General features: G+C 43.8%; 1 protein-coding gene across 2 annotated transcripts in view; it reads right to left on the minus strand.

The window, feature by feature from the left end:
- Nucleotides 1-17670, minus strand: part of FAM219A (family with sequence similarity 219 member A) — a 67088-nt gene that overhangs the window by 35613 nt on the left and 13805 nt on the right. The window lies entirely within an intron of this gene.

Below are 17670 nucleotides of genomic sequence, written 5' to 3' on the forward strand. Positions count from 1 at the left end.
TGGAATTATACCGGTATATTACCATCACCTGCCCCCATCCTTGGGGTTCTTTGCCCGCACGTTCAGTCATAAATTCCTGTAATACTAATGATAAGGCAGTGTCTGTGCCCTTTACATGGCATAAATCAGGTCATTAACATTGCAAATTAAGCAAACACCAAAGCCCTCACCTTTGTTGCCTGCAGCTTTTTGAGAGCACTCCAAGAAGGATGGTGGGTAGCAAGCAATAAACTATTTAAAACAAGCCACTGAAACCTCTACCGCAAAGCCTTTTATTGGTGTTAAAAAGAACGCATTTAAGCAGCACACATTTTTCCTCTTGAGTTATACAGCCAAGTCCTTAATAAACACCACACACACAGGGTTGAACAGCACATTCTAGTAAGAAATATCCTCCACAATTAGAACAAATTATTGCTACAACACCTGATATCTCTGAAGCAGAAAAATCATGGTGGGGAAAAGACAGATGTCAAATTCACGTGATTATTCCGAGCAAGGTCTGGAGCATCAGGAACAAACAGGGGGCCTCAGGCTCACACACTCCCCCCTCCCCTTTCCCAAGAGTTGCAAGGAGAGATCCGAAACTTCCACCTCTAATTTGAAACTTCCAAAGGGGTAGCTAGGTTATTCTGCTGCCACAAAATGTATTGTAGTAGTTTATAGACTAACACGTTTATTATGATTTCCAGAGGGTAGACGTGTTATTCTATTGCAGCAAAAGCTACGGCAGTTGTGCAGCACCTTTAAGACTAGCAAATTTATTCTGGCATAAACTTTAATGGACTATAGTCCACTTTATGCGTATTATGGAGAGTTCCAGGTTTTTTAGACAGTACTTACGGTGGTGGTGGTGAAAGAATGGTAAACAGCAAGGTCAGAAGGAAATTCAACACAGAAAGTACTGAGTGTGACAATCAAGGCTCAGATGACAGAATTCAGAATTAAACCTGCTGATGAATCCTAGCTCAGCAGTCTTACTACATCATAGGTTTTCATAAAATAGAAGAGTGCGAAGGGGCCTATAAGGCCATCGAGCCCAACCCTGGACGGAGTGGACCACGTTGCAGCTCTACAGACTTCTGTCAAAGGAACACCTCTGCTAAAAGCAACAGACGTAGCGACGGCTCTAGTAGAATGAGCTGTCACCGGCTTTAAAAGTTCTAGCTTAGAGATAGAGTAGGCAAGTTCAATTGTCTCTACAATCCAGCGTGACAGTCGCTGGCAAGACACAGGGAGTCCCTTAGAAGGCTCTCCATCACAAATAAACAATTGCTTTGTTTTCCTAAAGTTCTCTGTTCTAGCCTTGTAAAAGGCAAGAGCTCTCCTTACATCAAGTGTATGTAAAGCAGACTCAACAGGTGATGTAGGATTCGGAAAGAAAGCTGGTAGAGTGATGTGTTGGGACAGATGAAAGGTTGACACTACCGTAGGCAAGAAGGCAGGGTCTGTGCGTAACACAACCTTATCCTTGTGAAAAATAGTGTAAGGAGCATCTATCCTGAGAGCTCTAAGCTCACTTGCACGTCTAGCAGAAGTGATGGCTACTAAAAAGACAGTCTTGAATGTCAGAAGCCTAAGGTCAGATGAGGCCATGGGCTCGAAGGGCTTCCTTGTCAGTGCTTGTAACACAACTGACAGTCTCCATGGTGGAACGATATCCTTCACTGTCGGTATCATATTCTTAAGTCCCTTTAGAAACTTTCTGACTGTTGGATGTGTGAAAGGTGAAAAACCATCCATGCCACAATGATAAGCAGTAATAGCAGCTAAGTGAACTCTAATTGAGGTGAGTTTGAGTCCTTGCTGATAAAGAGTCAATAAGTATTGAAGAATCAATGATAAAGGGCAAGATTCCGATGGATGATTACTGTCTAAGGCAAACTTCTGGAATCTTTGCCACTTCGTCATGTAAGACTTTCTTGTTGAAGGTTTTAGGGAGGCGAACAATATCTCGTCTATAGTCAAATTGTTGATTCGGGAGGAAGAGTGGTTGTTATCCTCCACGCTGTCATCTTGAGGGTCGACAGATCTGCATGTCGAACCCTGCCCTGGTGTCGAGACAGTAGCGTCGGTATTGACGGGAGTCTGATGTAATCCCCGTTCGACAGTCGAAGGGCATGGGAGAACCACGTCTGACGAGGCCACCAAGGTGTGATGAGGATGTAATCCGACCTGTCCGTCTGGATCTTGGCCAGTACCTTCGTCAACAATGGAAACGGTGGAAAAATGTAAAGAAGGTTTCCTTTCCAAGACCTGGTGAAAGCATCTCCTAGAGAGTGCTTTCCTCTTCCTGCTCTGCTGCAGAAACTGGAACAAGCTGCGTTTTCTTCGGTAGCGAAGACATCGACAGCAGGGCGGCCCCAGCACCGAAAGAGATCGTCCCTGACTTCGGCATCGAGCTCCCATTCGTGGTCGACGTGGAAGGACCTGCTTAGGGAGTCCGCAATGGTGTTCTCCTTCCCCGCTACATGGATCGCCGTCAGGTAAGTATTCCTCTTTATGCACCAGTTCCAAATTCTGAGTGCCGATCGATTCAGGGTGTGTGACCTTGTTCCACCCTGTCTGTTGATGTAAGCCACTACGGTGGTGTTGTCCGTCGTGATCAGGACGTTTCGGCTTTCGATGATCTGTCCGAAGGTCTTTATTGCATTCTCCACTGCTAAAAGTTCTAGGTGGTTGATGTGATATTCCCTTTGAGAAGGAGGCCAACGGCCCTGAGCAGTGAGGGAGTTGCAGTGTGCTCCCCATCCGATCAACGATGCATCCATCGTGATCGTTACCGAAGGAGCTTCTTGCTGGAACGGAACTCCTTCTAGGAGCGTCGCCATCGAAACCCACCATTTCAGGGATGCTCTTACTTGCTTCGGGATCGACAAGTAAGTTCGTCGGGCATCGTGTCGAAGGTCGAATGTTCTTAGAAACCAGGCCTGCAAGATCCTCATTCTGAGTCTTGCAAACCTGATGACTGCGGTGGTAGCTGCCATCAAACCTAATAGCCTCTGGATCGTCCATGCCGAAACCTTTCGATGGCTTTCGGTAGTGATGGCTAAATCCTGAAGAGTGGTTGCTCTGGTCGAGGGCAAGTATGCCCTGCCGTCTCGAGACGATAGGGTTACCCCTATAAAGTCTAGTCTCTGATGTGGGGTCAAGATGGATTTCTCCTCGTTGACCCATAGACCCAACGAGTCCAACAGGTTGAGGGTGGTTGAAATGTCCTTCTGAAGCGTGTCGCTGTTGTCCGCTACCAGAAGCCAATCGTCTAGGTACGGATATATGTAAATCCCCTTCTGTCTTAGATGGGCGCACACCACCGCCATCACCTTCGTGAAGACCCTCGGTGCCGTGGCCAAGCCGAAAGGAAGAACGGTGAATTGGAACTGGGACACACCGATTGAAAACCATAGGTAAGCTTGATGCGACTTCCTGATGGAGATATGGAAGTACGCATCCTTCAGATCCATCACAGCGAACCAAACTCCTCTGCGTAGGAGCTGCAGAATGGAAGTAACCGTTGTCAGACGAAACTTCCTCGGGGTGATGAATTTGTTTAATTGCCTTAAGTCCATGATGGGTCGAAGACCCCCATCTTTCTTCGGGACCGTGAAGTAGCGCGAGAAAAACCCCTGGTTGAGTTCCTCTGCGGGTATGGGAGAGATGGCTCCCTTCGCTAGGAGGGTCTGTACCTCAAGAAGCAGAGGAGGGGATGGCGCCGTTACTTTCACTCCCAAAGAAGGAGGGAGGACATCGAGCTCGATGGCATACCCCGAGTTGATGATAGTAAGCACCCAGGAGTCCGATGTTATTGTCTCCCATTGATGGTAATATGGTGCTAGGCGGTTCACAAAGGGAGGTGGATCTGGGATAAAGAAGTCAAACCCGTTGCTTCTTGCTGAAGCCGGGTTGACGTTTGTCCTGCGAGAAGCGGTTTTGATAAGGTCTCTTCCTCTGGAGCTGATGTTGCTGCTGTCGAGGTTGGTACTGAGGCCGCTGTTGCTGTTGCGGTTGCATAGGTGGCCTCGTCCATCTTCTTGGTTTGTATTGCACTGGAGGAGCAGTAAATCCCATCTTTTTAGCAGTTGTTCGTGCTTTATAAATAGAATCTAGCGTCTCATCGGTTTTAGTATTAAATAAACCTTCGCCATCGAAGGGCATATTTTCTATTCTAGACTTGGTCTCATAAGTCAGATTAGCCGACCTAAGCCAGGCATGCCTCCTCAAAGATATGGCCCCCATCATACTTTTTGAGTGGCAGTCAACCTGGTGGCGTGCTGTGGATAATTGTTGCTTGGCTATGGCTGAGGCTTCATTTTGAAAAACCTGCGCCAGCTCTTTCTTGTCCTCTGGGAGATGTTCACATAGCGATCCTATTTTCTCCCAGAGGAAAAGCTGGTATCGGGCCATGGTAGCCTGGTAAGCTGAGGCCCTAATACCAAGGGAAGTTGACGAGTAAATCCTCCTGCCCGTATGATGGTCCAATTTCCTGCCCTCTCTATCCACAGGTGCAGAATGGGTTTTCTGTGACTGGCCTTGTGCTGACTCTACCACTAGGGAATTTGGCTTTGGGTGCTGGGCCAAGAACTGTGCATCCTCTTCTCTAACCTGATAGAGGGTCTCTAGCCTCTTCGATGTCGCTTGCGTAGCAGCTGGTGTCTTCCAAGACAGTTGCGCCGTTTGTTTTAAGGTGTGTGGAATAGGAATGGCCAGTCGTTGGTTGGTTGTGGACTGGAAAACATCATAAATTGGATAAACAACCGATTCATCTGTCTGCTGGATGTCCAGTCCTAATGCCTGGGCCACTCTTAGCATATGGTCAGAAAATCTAACCATATCATCTGAAGGCGAAGAAGGGTCTTTGTCATGGACGGCATCGTCCGGTGATGGTGCTGACGGAGTAACCGACTGTCCAGACTCGGAGTCGGAGGGATAGTTATCCTCCGGTGAGGATAAGGTAACCACTTGCAAGTCGTGGTGTTCTTCCTGCACCGGCACCATTGTAGCTGGTACTGCAGACGGTGTACGGTGTCGAGGGGTTGACAACGTATACATTTGGTGGACGGAAGGCGGAGGCAACAGTAAATGGCATACCCTCGATGTTGGTGGAGGGTGCGCATAGTACTCTTTGTGCGGGTATTGACCTTGGTCTTCCTGGAAGTATTGTTGTGGTCGGCACCGGTCCCACTCATAGTATCCATATCTTGATTGGGGATCAGAGTATTGAGATACTCTGTCCCATTCACGCCTTGGTGTGCGCCTTGGCGAGGGTGGTAAAGGGATTAACCCCCGGAGCTCTTGAGGCCTGGCAGGCTCTCGAAAAGAGGCTGCTGAAGCCGAATCACGGAGCTCGCCCTCCGATAGACTGGGAGGGTGCATCGGTAACGTAGCCGTCGGTAGCGACTGAGATCTCGATATCGAGGGAGACCTCGGTACTGAAGCGGTCGGTACGGTGGGAGGAGTAGACTGACTCCTAGGTAGTTCAGACGTTCCGGAATACCCTAAAGAGGGTTTCTCCGCGTCTCTCTTCTTCTTCTTCTTCTTCTTCTCCATTTCAGAAGAAGATTTGGGAGTCCGGGCCTTTTTAGAGATTTTCTTTGCCGCGGAACTCGCCAGTGACCGTCCAGGCGTTAGGGGTATCTGAGCCCTATTAGCTGCTCTGGATTGCTCGTGCACCTCAGTGCAACGGTCATTAACGGACTTACTGGTTGCCGTTTTATCCATCCTTGTGGTGTCGGAGGCCGTGTCTGTGGCCCTGAGGGCTTTTTCCCAGAGAATAGAGCGAAGACGGTCGGCTCTATTCTTCCTAGTTTGTTTGGTGGAGGCCATACAATGATGGCACGCTTCGACTTTATGGCCTTCACCCAGGCACAGAACGCACAGAGAGTGTCCATCAGTTGGTGGAAGCTTAGCTCCACACTTCACACACTTGCGAAATGGGGCCTTTACTGCCATCCGGTTAGGCGCCACGACCGAAGTCGCTGAGGAGAATCTAACTACTATAACAATAATTTTTTTTTTTAGACAGAATAGAAGAAAAAGAGTGAAGAATGAGGGAAAGACGAAGATTTGGAGCGAAAGAAGGATTTGTAGAGAAAAACGCTAAGAGGTTTTGGTTCTATGGTCTAAGCACAATGGCGGACGACGAAGAACTGAGGTAAGGGCGGGAACCCCATGGACATGCGCGGTAGCGTGGGGGAGGGGTTCCCGCCAAAAACGTTCCACTCAGCTATAGTAGGTTCCGGTTCTGTCTCTGCGCAGGCGCAAAGCCCATATGTGTGATGCATAGACACCACGAAGAAGAACCTCCCTAGGTCATTGGTGCCATTGTCATACTGCTCTAACAGTCAGGAAGTTTTCCCTGATGTCCAGCTGGAATCTGGCTTCCTGTAACTTAATTTTTTTTTTTTTTTTTGGTAACTTGAGCCCATTATTTCGTGTCCTGTACTCTGGGAGGATCGAGAAGAGATCCTGGCACTCCTCTGTGTGACAACCTTTTAAGTCTTTGAAGAGTGTTATCATATCTCCCCTCAATCTTCTCTTCTCTGGGCTAAACATGTCCAGTTCTTTCAGTCTCTCTTCATAGCGCTTTGTTTCCAGACCCCTGATCATCCTGGTTGCCCTCCTCTGAACTCGCTCCAGCTTGTCTGCGTCCTTCTTGAATTGTGGAGCCCAGAACTGGACGCAATCCTCTAGATGAGGCCTAACCAGGGCCGAATAGAGAGGAACCAGTACCTCCCATGATTTGGAAGCTATACTTCTATTAATGCAACCCAAAATAGCATTTGCCTTTCGTGCAGCCATATCGCACTGTTGGCTCATATTCAGCTTGTGATCTACAACAATTCCAAGATCCTTCTCGTTTGTAGTATTGCTGAGCCAAGTATCCCCCATCTTATAACTGTGCATTTGGTTTCTATTTCCTAGATGTAGAACTTGGCATTTATCCCTATTAATTTCATTCTGTTGTTTTCAGCCCAGGATTCCAGCCTATCAAGGTCACTTTGAAATTTATTTATTTATTTATTTATTACATTTCTATACCGCCCAATAGCCGGAGCTCTCTGGGCGGTTCACAAAAATTAAAAACATTCAAAGTATAAAACAAGAGTATAAAACCATAATATAAAATACAATAATATAAAATATAATATAATATGAAATACAAACAATAAGTTTGTTTCTGTCTTCCAGGGTATTAGCTATCCCACCCAATTTTGTGTCATTTGCAAATTTCATAAGCGTTCCCTGCACCTCCTCGTCCAAATCATTAATAAAAATATTGAAGAGCACTGGGCCCAGGACTTAGCCTTGCAATACCCCAGTCGTTGCTTCTCCCCAGTTTGAGAAGGTTCCGTTGATAAGCACGCTTTGAGCTCGATTCTGTAGCCAACTGTGAATCCACCTAATAGTTGTTCCATCTAGCCCACTTTTAGTCCACTTCATCATATGCATGAAGTACTATCCATGGGCCATATGGACACGGAATAACGGGCTCAAGTTAAAGGAAGCCAGATTCCAGCTGGACATCAGGAAAAACTTCCTGACTGTTAGAGCAGTGCGACGGTGGAATCAGTTACCTAGGGAGGTTGTGGGCTCTCCCAGACTAGAGGCAGCTGGACAACCATCTGTCAGGGATGCTTTAGGGTGGATTCCTGCATTGAGCAGGGGGTTGGACTCGATGGCCTTGTAGGCCCCTTCCAACTCTGCTATTCTACGATTCTATGAACTATCCACACTGGTATATACTATACACTTTGGCATTCCTCTGATTGAGAATAGCTATGTTTTAAAAGCCAGCAAAGCTTAGGACTCCAGTATCTGCTGGACTGCCTTCTCCCATCTCAATCAACTGTACAATGAGATCTACACCTGAAGCTATTCCCCAGGTGATCTCCACCATTAGAAGGCAAAGCTAAATTGGGTGCTCTCCATATCGGCTGTGGATGTCTTCTTTCTGGTAAACATTTTTTAAAACCTTTTTTTTTTTTTAGCGGGGCAGTGGGGATTGCACATTGCCTAACCCTGCTTTCAGAGAACAGGAGGCAGCACAGATGTGCTGGGTCCCTGCCTGTTCAGGCCTGGAGGTACCTAGAACAGGAAATTACAGCTGTTTAGATTGCTGTAGGCCACCAAACGTAGGCGGGAGATGGATGGAGTGTCTTTTATACACGTGAAGGAAGCTGGGTTACATTTCAAGAGACTTTCACATCTTAGTCAAAACTATACCTATAGCAACGTTTCTAATAACAATCCATTTATGATAGGGCAAGATATTCCAGATGTCCACCTTAGCACAGCCCTGAATTAGATCTCTTCCCTCATTTCCCCGGGTGTTATACTTCAATAACTCTCAAAAATTTCTGTCCAATTGGTAAGAAACTAGGTATGCCTGAATTATTAAGCCAATCAGCTGCAGGAGAAAGCCTGCAGGATGTGCTTATTTCCTCAGGGAATCCAGTGTACCCGCCCTTCTTCTCCTCTGGAATTTGTCTATAGTATTTGATTTTGCTGTGGGTGGCTTCTGCCTTCTAATGCTCCTGCAACCCCATTATAGTCTGTCTTATAAGGTTATGCCCATGAAAATGTAGAGTTACAAAGGAGATTTGAGAGGATGCAAGCTTGATGTGTATTGAGGTCTTCTATTTTACAACCTTTAAGTGAATACTGAAATACAAAATATACAGGAAGTTAGATATGCATTTTATTGCTGCAGCTTGAATTCAAACTCTAACCTCACCATTTGACTGGTATAGTCTAACAAGCTCAATTATCCTCATGGCCATAAGCCTGGTTTTGCACTACTAACAGCTTCGATCTTTTGGGAGGGCTGGTAAACCTGACAGGAGGAAAGAAAAAAATCTACAAGCTTCAGCTTTGTCCCTTAAAACCTCCTTATAAGTGGATGTCGGATTCCCAGATAGCAATTAGTTTGGGGCGTCTGCAGAAGTGATTGATGGTGACAGTGCTGTTATTCCGGCTTCTAAAGTAAAGCAGTGCAGTCAAGAAAATCCACTGGTTTTTGGATTAAGGTGTCACATCCTATAGTAAGTCAGGTAAGCCAACGTGCTGTATGTCAGCACACAGACCTAAGAAAGGCAAACATATATTGATCAGGTAAACTGCCCTCCAAGGGACAAGCTCTCAACACTTCTAGAATGTTTTAAATTCTAGAATAGTGATGTGGCTCATATCAACCATTGAGAAGGTGAAACCAGTGGGTACTGCTTGTGTACTAATACAAATGGACAATGATAAACACAGAGAAACATCAGGGCTAACTGTTCCAACACAGAGAGAGCATAAACAAGTTCTTGACAGGAATGGGTTTATTTACTTAGAAGCCAACTCCAAAGAAGAAATGTAACAAGGTATAACATAGACTTACAAGACAGAATTTAACAAATTGGTGGCTGGAAGAGCAACGCTGATGTGATGGTTAACACAACTGTAAAAAGCAATGGTAGCTTTTTTGGACATAAGAAAAATTCCCAAATCCCTATTACCTTTATGTCAACTCAAAGTTCACAACAAATGTGCAAGTTTTCAAGATTACTTTAGAACAGAGTGTTGATAACATCATTTCCAATAAGGCACTAGGTCAGATGCCCCAAATTGCCTTGCCTCACTGCCTCTGATTCACTGCATCTAACGTAACAAAAAGGCAGTAATGAGGTCTTCTTGCTGCCACAGGAGTGAGCATCCAGACATACACACACACAGATTTAACAGTAAGTAATGCAGCCCTCAAATCCTATTCCTCTCTTCAGGGTGCTTGCATCCTCATCCTCCCCTCTGCTGCATTGAGCCTTGCGGAGCTGCAAAGAGCTCCTCTTTGTGAGGGAGGAACCAAAACTAGAAACATAAAATGCACCATTCTGGCTATGTGCTATACCAGCAAGTGTCTTTGCTTGTATAAGACTGTATCCAGATCTACACCAAGCAGGATATAGCACTATGAAAGCGGTATATAAGAGGCAGGAGCCACACCAAGCAGGATATAGCACTATGAAAGCGGTATATGGTATGAGTCATGGGCCCCAACATTGTCAGTGCACGTCAATACCACTATGAAGCAGTAGTGTGGCTCCTGCCTCTTATATAATGCTTTCATAGTGCTACATCTTGCTTGGTGTAGATCTGGCCAGTGACTTGCTTCAATGTTTAGCAGTCTCATTGTTTTATAAATGGATTGTTCTGTTCCAGTCCTAATAAATATATGCTGTGAAATCTTGACCGGCCAATGCCCCCACTCTAGAGGTGGGCCCACTTTGTGTCTTCAGTGCCCAGGTATCCATGATTCAGCTTTGCTCCATTTCAAGAAAAATTCTTGAGGACCACAGAGATGAACAGTAGAAGTGTAAACCACCCAGAGAGCTTCGGCTATGGGGTGGTATATAAATGTAATAAATAAATAAACGAGGCTTAGCAGTTGAGGAGGGGAAATAAAGAAAACTGGTCAGATGTCTCGAAGGAACAATATCCCACCAATTCAGCCCCACTTTTCTGAAGCTATTAATACCAATTCCCTATGCAGGTGGGCTCCATCCTCACCATCCTTGGTTCACAGATCCAAGGAACTTTTAAGTTTGTATATGTGTGTCTAGTTTGATATCTTTCATTTTTTCTAGGAGTATTGCAAATGTTGATTCCATAGCAGTTTATACCAGATCCTCTCCTATTCCATTGTGGAAGTGGGAAAATGTCTATTGCAAGCCACAAGCAATGAAATGTTTTCTCATTCATTCCAAGATCTGAAAATTCACAAGCAGCTTCAGATTCTTCAACAGTAATTCCTGATCAACACAATTCTTTCCTTAATATGAATCTAGAGGAAGAATTGTGGTGGAGATCCATCCATGGTAATCTCTGTTCCTTGAGGAATGGCTATTTTGAGCAAGTTTCCTAATAAATGCTATGTCAGCAGCCAAAAAGGCCACTATTTCCTAATAAGTCAAGCATTGAGCTTCACAAACAGAGCTATAATTGCTGTCTTGATATACAGTTGAAAGAAGAACTACAGGGTAATACTGGAAAATTCCATTTAATATTTCTTCACACATCTCAGCTCCAATTTCTAAATGAAAACCCCCTAAAACTGGGTTCTCAGAATTATTATATATTTACAGTACTCCCACCCCTATTTCTACAGGAAACAGGGGCTGGGATGAAAAATACTTGTTTTCTATGGCCACACCATCTAATTGAAACTGCAAGTGTAATCAATATTAATAACTCACTGCATCTAAATTTACAGGTTGGTTGGGAACAAGCATAATATTTAGAGCTCAGAATTCTGATCAAGGGTGGGCAGATTATAGTCCACTGACTTTTGCAAAGAATTACTGGACTTCATCTGATCCAATAAGGCACATCTTAGTTTCGTAAGCAAGAGTGCAGTCAGCATTGCTTAATATATTAGTTATATATTATTAATATATAATATATATTAATATATTAGTTATGCCTTCACTGTTCAGATCCCAACTATGCACCCTTGTGCTGTAAAGTTAAACAGCAGCAGATCATGAGGGTGGTGGTGGGAGTGAGGAAATGTAGCTCACTGAAGACTGACCCAGGTGTTTTATTTAAAAGCACTTTTATCCCGCTCTTTAGACTCCTAGAGTGGCTTTCAAATATAAGTGTAAGACAGTCCTGACTTACAATCTAAAAGACATGATACAACAGGAAAAAGGGACACAGGAGGGAAAAGTGTGGGTGTGGGGAGGGGGGGGAGCAAGCTCAGGTACCAGTTCTTAAAGTTACAATTCTTTTAACAAACAGCAGTGATGGAAACCATTCAGGTAGCCTGATGGAATGGCTGCTCCTAAGTGACAGCTGAGGTAAAACCAAAGGCAGCTGGTCTCTCAGAAGAAGCAGTGGGATAGCCCTGCTTCCCTTTCCCCCCTCTGCTCCACAGCCTGATGAAATGGTACTGCAAGGGGACTGTTTCGGAGAGCCAAATGGAGCTGGACTCACAGCTCTATTCAGCAAGAAGGTAAATAATAGTCAACCCTATCATTGTGATAGGTCTGGGGAGCAAGGATAGTCCCCCCCCTTTTCGAAAAATGTTTTGAAATACTCTTCTAATATCCTTAGGCTGAGATCTCCACAGGTAACAAATTCTTTCTTCCAATGAAGTCTGAGATGCTTGTTCACCAAAAATTAATATAGCAAAATCCCCATTTTATGATGGAGGGTTTATCCTGAGAGTGTGATACAAGTGGCATCACTGTGGTGGACTAGAAGTTAGATTCAGGGGCAGAATTCTGCCCTTGCTGCAACAGAGTCCTGCCCAGTGATTTCTTTTTCCTATAATGGCAACAAATCACACTCTTCTCCCTCTCTTTGTAGCCTCATGCATTAAGAATCAAACCTGCACTTATCTGCATGGTCTGACCCTGGGTGATAGTTTGGCTGCACTAGAGATGGGGTGCGCATGTTTAATGGTTGAGCACCCATGTTGCCCCCCCCTCGCACCCATACTGTGGGGGCACTGCATACTCCACAGGGTCCCCCCATGAAATCACAGTTTCGGTACTGAAATTTGGCTGCAAAAACCTATAGTGTGCTATAAGGGTCAAATTTAGATCATGCAGAAGCCAAATTTGACCCTTCAAGTCTCCATAGTACTAAACTACAGTTTAAGGCTTTTTTTTTGGTCACCATCACTGCAGAATTTGGTGGTGTACCAGAGGCTGCACACCCTGCACTAGAGTGTAATGGAATACTGGTTAATGGCATTTTATAAATAGACATCTATAAGTGGGACCTTCAACGAAGAGTTGCAGTATTGAATGCTCCTATTGAGGGTTCCAGACAGCAATGCCCACTTGCAGGATACTCCATTTCACCACCCCCATGTTCTCTTTCTCCACCCAGCAATCAGCATTTTGTGCCCACTAAGTATGCTCAGTCTTGAGCTGTTTATGGATACCACTTTTCCCCCCATTAGGCTTTTTTGTACTTTGGCAAACCTCTCTGTTCATGGATGGTGCTGTTTTGGCTATATAAGGATCTACACTCAAAAACTAAGTTCACTATTATTATATAGGATTGCAATAAATATTCTCCTTAGTCAATCAAAATGGGAAACCCAAGAGACTAGCTTAGTCAATACACATTAGCGACAGGACAATTGAGTTCTAAAGAAGTCTGAAAGCTGGCATTTTTTATTTTCCTCTGGAGGAAATAGGATTCCAAAAGGAGAACAATTCAGTGGAAAATACAGGCTGCCTCCTATTAAGCAACCACTAGCAGTTTCCTGAGCAGAGAGGAGTCCTTTGAAGCTACCATGCAAGCCAAATTGAATTTGGCCTTTTCCTTTTCTTATCTGCTGGCATTCAGAGAAAAGGGTCAGCAGGCACTTTGAACACTGAAATTTCCCTCCTAGCTTACCCTCATTAGAGGGGGAACTGCTGATCAAGGAGTACACAAACATTTGGCTGTAAAAAGGCCTCCATCCTACTTGTCTATGGAAGCATACAGACTTCAAAAGGAGCTTCTCCCTGGGAAATAAGAATACCCTCCAAAATGTCCTCCAACTTGCTTTGCTGGCAAAACAGTAGCTTCACTTAGACATCTACATTTCTACTTGGGAAATTGCTCATTACATAAAAGGGATACCTCGTCTTAGTTGATCTCTTCCCTATGTCTCAAAATCAGGGCCGGTCCTACTATTAGGCAGAGTGAATCCTTGACAGGGGAGAGGAGGGTGGCACCATCTGATGCTCCGCCCCAGGCAGCAAAATCTCTTGAGGCAGCCCTCCCCAAATGACAATGCCAAAACACTGAGGAACTTCAGAGACATGGGGTTGGACCCAGTTTCTTCTCTGCCACTGGAAGCATTCCCTGACTGGAGTTTCACAAGGGGAGGCAATCTTTGCTAATTTCCCCCACCTTCCGCAGCTCCCAGCACCACCTCCCACAATGTTCTGGAGGTTCCCCCAACTCTCCAGAGCAGATTTGGAGGGACACAGGGAGAGAGGGAAATCGAAGCTTGCTGCTTCCTCCATTCTGCTATAAAAGGATCAGAAATTTCCCACAGGCAGAGGAAGCCCTTCTGTCCTGTGGGAGGCAGTTTTTAGAAAACTCTCCGCTTGGGAGGCAGAAAATGTGGTATGTGTCAAATGCCTCCTGAAAGTACTCTTGCTCACCTAGGCTCTCTCTGGCTTGTAATTACTTGCAATTAATCATCTGCTGCTCCATCTTACTGTTCCTTTTATAGGATTGTAGTTGGAGTTGTTTTAATACTGTATTTAAAAGTGATTTTTAATATTTATATGTGAGCTGCTTAAGAGATTTTATTATATTAAGTGGTATATAATACTAATAAATAAATAAATAAATAAATTGATCCAAAGAGAAACATTAGTCCATTTCAACAGTAACTACTTGTGCAATTCAAAAGAATGCTTCTTGAAAGAAGCAGGTCACCTTACACAGATTCTAGTTTTAAAAAGGAGCTCTTACAACTATATACTGACATCCAGTTTGGTTACTCTTCCAAAAACGATCTATTATACATTTAGAGAAATCCTTCTTAAGCCTCGGTCAGAAATGGTTAGCATTGCAGTACCTCGCAGAAGACATGCCTTTGCCTCCACACTCTATTAAAACCACGGGAGAAAGTTGCACAGTGCTGTTGAGCAGTAACCCCTCAAGATACATACAATATTTTGCCATCTTTTATTTCCTAGAAGGGCTGATGTGGTCTTTGGAAGTATGGAATCAGAATCATTTTACAGAGAAAATAAGAAGAGCTATACTGGATCAGACCAAGGACCCATCTCGTCCAGCATTCTGCTCACAGAGAAAGTTTTGTAGTACCCAAAGACTAATTTATTATGGCATAGATTTTCATGGACTAGAATTCACTTTATCTGATGCATGAAGTGGTTGTACCTTATATTGGAAACCTGAGTGCTACATATGTCTACATGCTTCCAGGTTCTACCCAGAACACACAACAAAATCCACTGTCAACAGTCAAGTCCTGGAATACAGAGACTTCAACAAACCTGGATGACAACCTTGTATCTATTCAGGCAACACTATTACAGGACTTAATAAGGTTTGCCACATCAACAAGGATTCATTCACCAGCTTATATTTCAATGCAATATATGCTATCATCTGAAGCAACATCCATCCGCATTCTACCAAGGGAAAACTGGTAAGTTCTTAAACAAAATCATAAGTGGACACCAGAAATGCCAATATTCAAATACCAGTGGGGGATCATTTCAGCCTCTCAGGATACTTTGCCACTGACCTTTGCAGTCTTCAATGAAAGACTGCAATGTGAAACTGCTGAGGTTCAGTTCTATCACCCGCAGCTTAAATCCGGAAAATGGGTTTTTAATCACACTACATTTGTTAATTAGCTTACTAATGCCAGGATAACCTCTTTGTGCAAAGTCACTAGCACAAATTAGAAACTCTTTACCTATAGGCATACATTGAAACGGGAGAAGAATCCATCCTGATTGTGAGTACAGAATGGTTAAAAAGCATTAAGGATCATTAACTGATGGTTAGTTATCTTGAATATGTAACTCTCCAAGGTATATGTTCCATGGAGTTCCTTACTGAAGTACAAGCGTGTGTGAAGCAGCTCTCCATCAAAGGCTGTGTGCCTACAGAAATCCTTTCAAATGGGCACCAAGAGCCCTTTTCAAATTATCACTTCCACTTATTCAAAGGAATACTGAGTTTAGTTATTGAAATTTTGCAAATTCCTATTTAATTTTATTTATTACAACATTTTTAACCCAGCCCATATCAATAGATCTCAGGGTAGGACATAATCTATGACAGCAATTCAACAAAAAATATAACACACTAATCCAAAAATCAACAGTAATTGCTGATTTTATTGTAGAGACAACCAGGAGGAAATCTGTTGCAGTAAGAATACCTCCTTGCTAGTATCTATGAAAGCAGCATTGATGGCTTCCACAAACGTTTTCCTTGACCTTAAACAAGCCACTATATTCTCAGCCAACTCTGCCCTCTAACTGCTATATGGGGATAATACTAACCTATTTTACAGGTTGATGACTGAGTGCTTATGTGAATCACTTTGGACATTCAACAAACACTTGATAAATGTTATTTCAGAATGCTCTACGTTTAAACAGTCGTGCAACTACTATTATATTTTGATAACTATGAAATATTTTCATTTGATATGCATGACCAATATAAATACCTCTATGCACTTTGGGTAATCTGAGACTATGTTTAGCCTGGAGGAAAGAAGATTGAGGGGAGACACGATAGCACGCTTCAAATACTTAAAAGGTTGTCACACAGAAGAGGGCCAGGATCTCTTCTCGATCCTCCCAGAGTGCAGGACACGGAATAACAGACTCAAGTTAAAGGAAGCCAGATTCCAGCTGGACATCAGGAAAAACGTCCTGTTAGAGCAGTACGACAATAGAACCAGTGACCTAGGGAGGTGGTGGGCTCTCCCACACTAGAGGCCTTCAAGTGGCAGCTGGACAACCATCTGTCAGGGATGCTTTAGGGTGGATTCCTGCATTGAGCACGGGTTGGACTCGATGGCCTTGTAGGCCCCTTCCAACTCTGCTATTCTATGATAGCCAGCATGATTTCCCTCTCTTTCTTAAAAACAGCAATCTGCCTTGAACACACACTGCTCTTGCATAAGACCCACTAAAAAGACACAAAGCGTGTCACAAGACCCTTGAACACAGTCCTACAAGGCAAGCCAATGATAGGAAGTAGTGGAGAATTTTCCCTATTTGCAATTCAAACTTTGCCCTGCGTGACAGGGAATGTAATTTGTTTCCTTAGAAGTTTAGCCTCTGGCCAGACATTGTTTTGAATTTTAGAATTTGATAGGTTTTGTTTGCCACCAGCAATTTTTCCCTTTATCTGTTCTACCCTTATCTTCCCACAAGGGCCCTGAAGCAAGCTTTCTCACCAGTGAGTGATATCCAGCAATCAAAATCAATATAAACAAACAATAACCACTCTTTTCTAAGATAAAAAGAGCTTGCTTCCTTACCTTCACTGACCACCTACGGGCTGGAATCAATTTATTCAAGTCTGCCACAGAGTTTGAAGTTTTTTTATTTTAAAAAAAATTGGCACAAGAGACTCAAGTCTCTCTATATTGGATGTTTCCTTTTTAAGAAAGCAGAATAAAATAAACTCTTTTGAGCAAGAGCCTTGTTTAAGGCACCCTCACCAGCTTGGGGTCTGCGGAGTTCAGGCATTTTACCATTCATAATCACTTCAGGAGGTGACACCTTGGAGGACAAATTAACATAACGTGAGCTTGCCTCAATTAAGAGCTAACATCTGAAGCAGACCAAAGGGTACACAGATACACAGTATAAAACAAGTAATAAGAGAAACCAAACAAGGTTTACAAGAACACTATTTGTTTATATGTAACAGTATTTACAGGCTACCTTGTAGGACATAGATAGTCATATGTTTAGGGCAAGAACAACCGAAAAAGACAATTCAGTATAGTGGATAGTGTTGGACTAGAACTGTGAAAAACCAGGTTCAGATCTCTACGGTACCATGTCCGTTACTGTTTCTCAGTGTGAGCTATCGTACAGGTTTATTGTGAGGATAAAACAAGGATAGACCATGTACCCAGCCTTGAGCTCCTTGGAGAAAGGGTGGGATAAAAAT

This window comes from Elgaria multicarinata, chromosome 6 (assembly GCF_023053635.1).
Source record: "Elgaria multicarinata webbii isolate HBS135686 ecotype San Diego chromosome 6, rElgMul1.1.pri, whole genome shotgun sequence".
Lineage (NCBI taxonomy): Eukaryota > Metazoa > Chordata > Lepidosauria > Squamata > Anguidae > Elgaria > Elgaria multicarinata.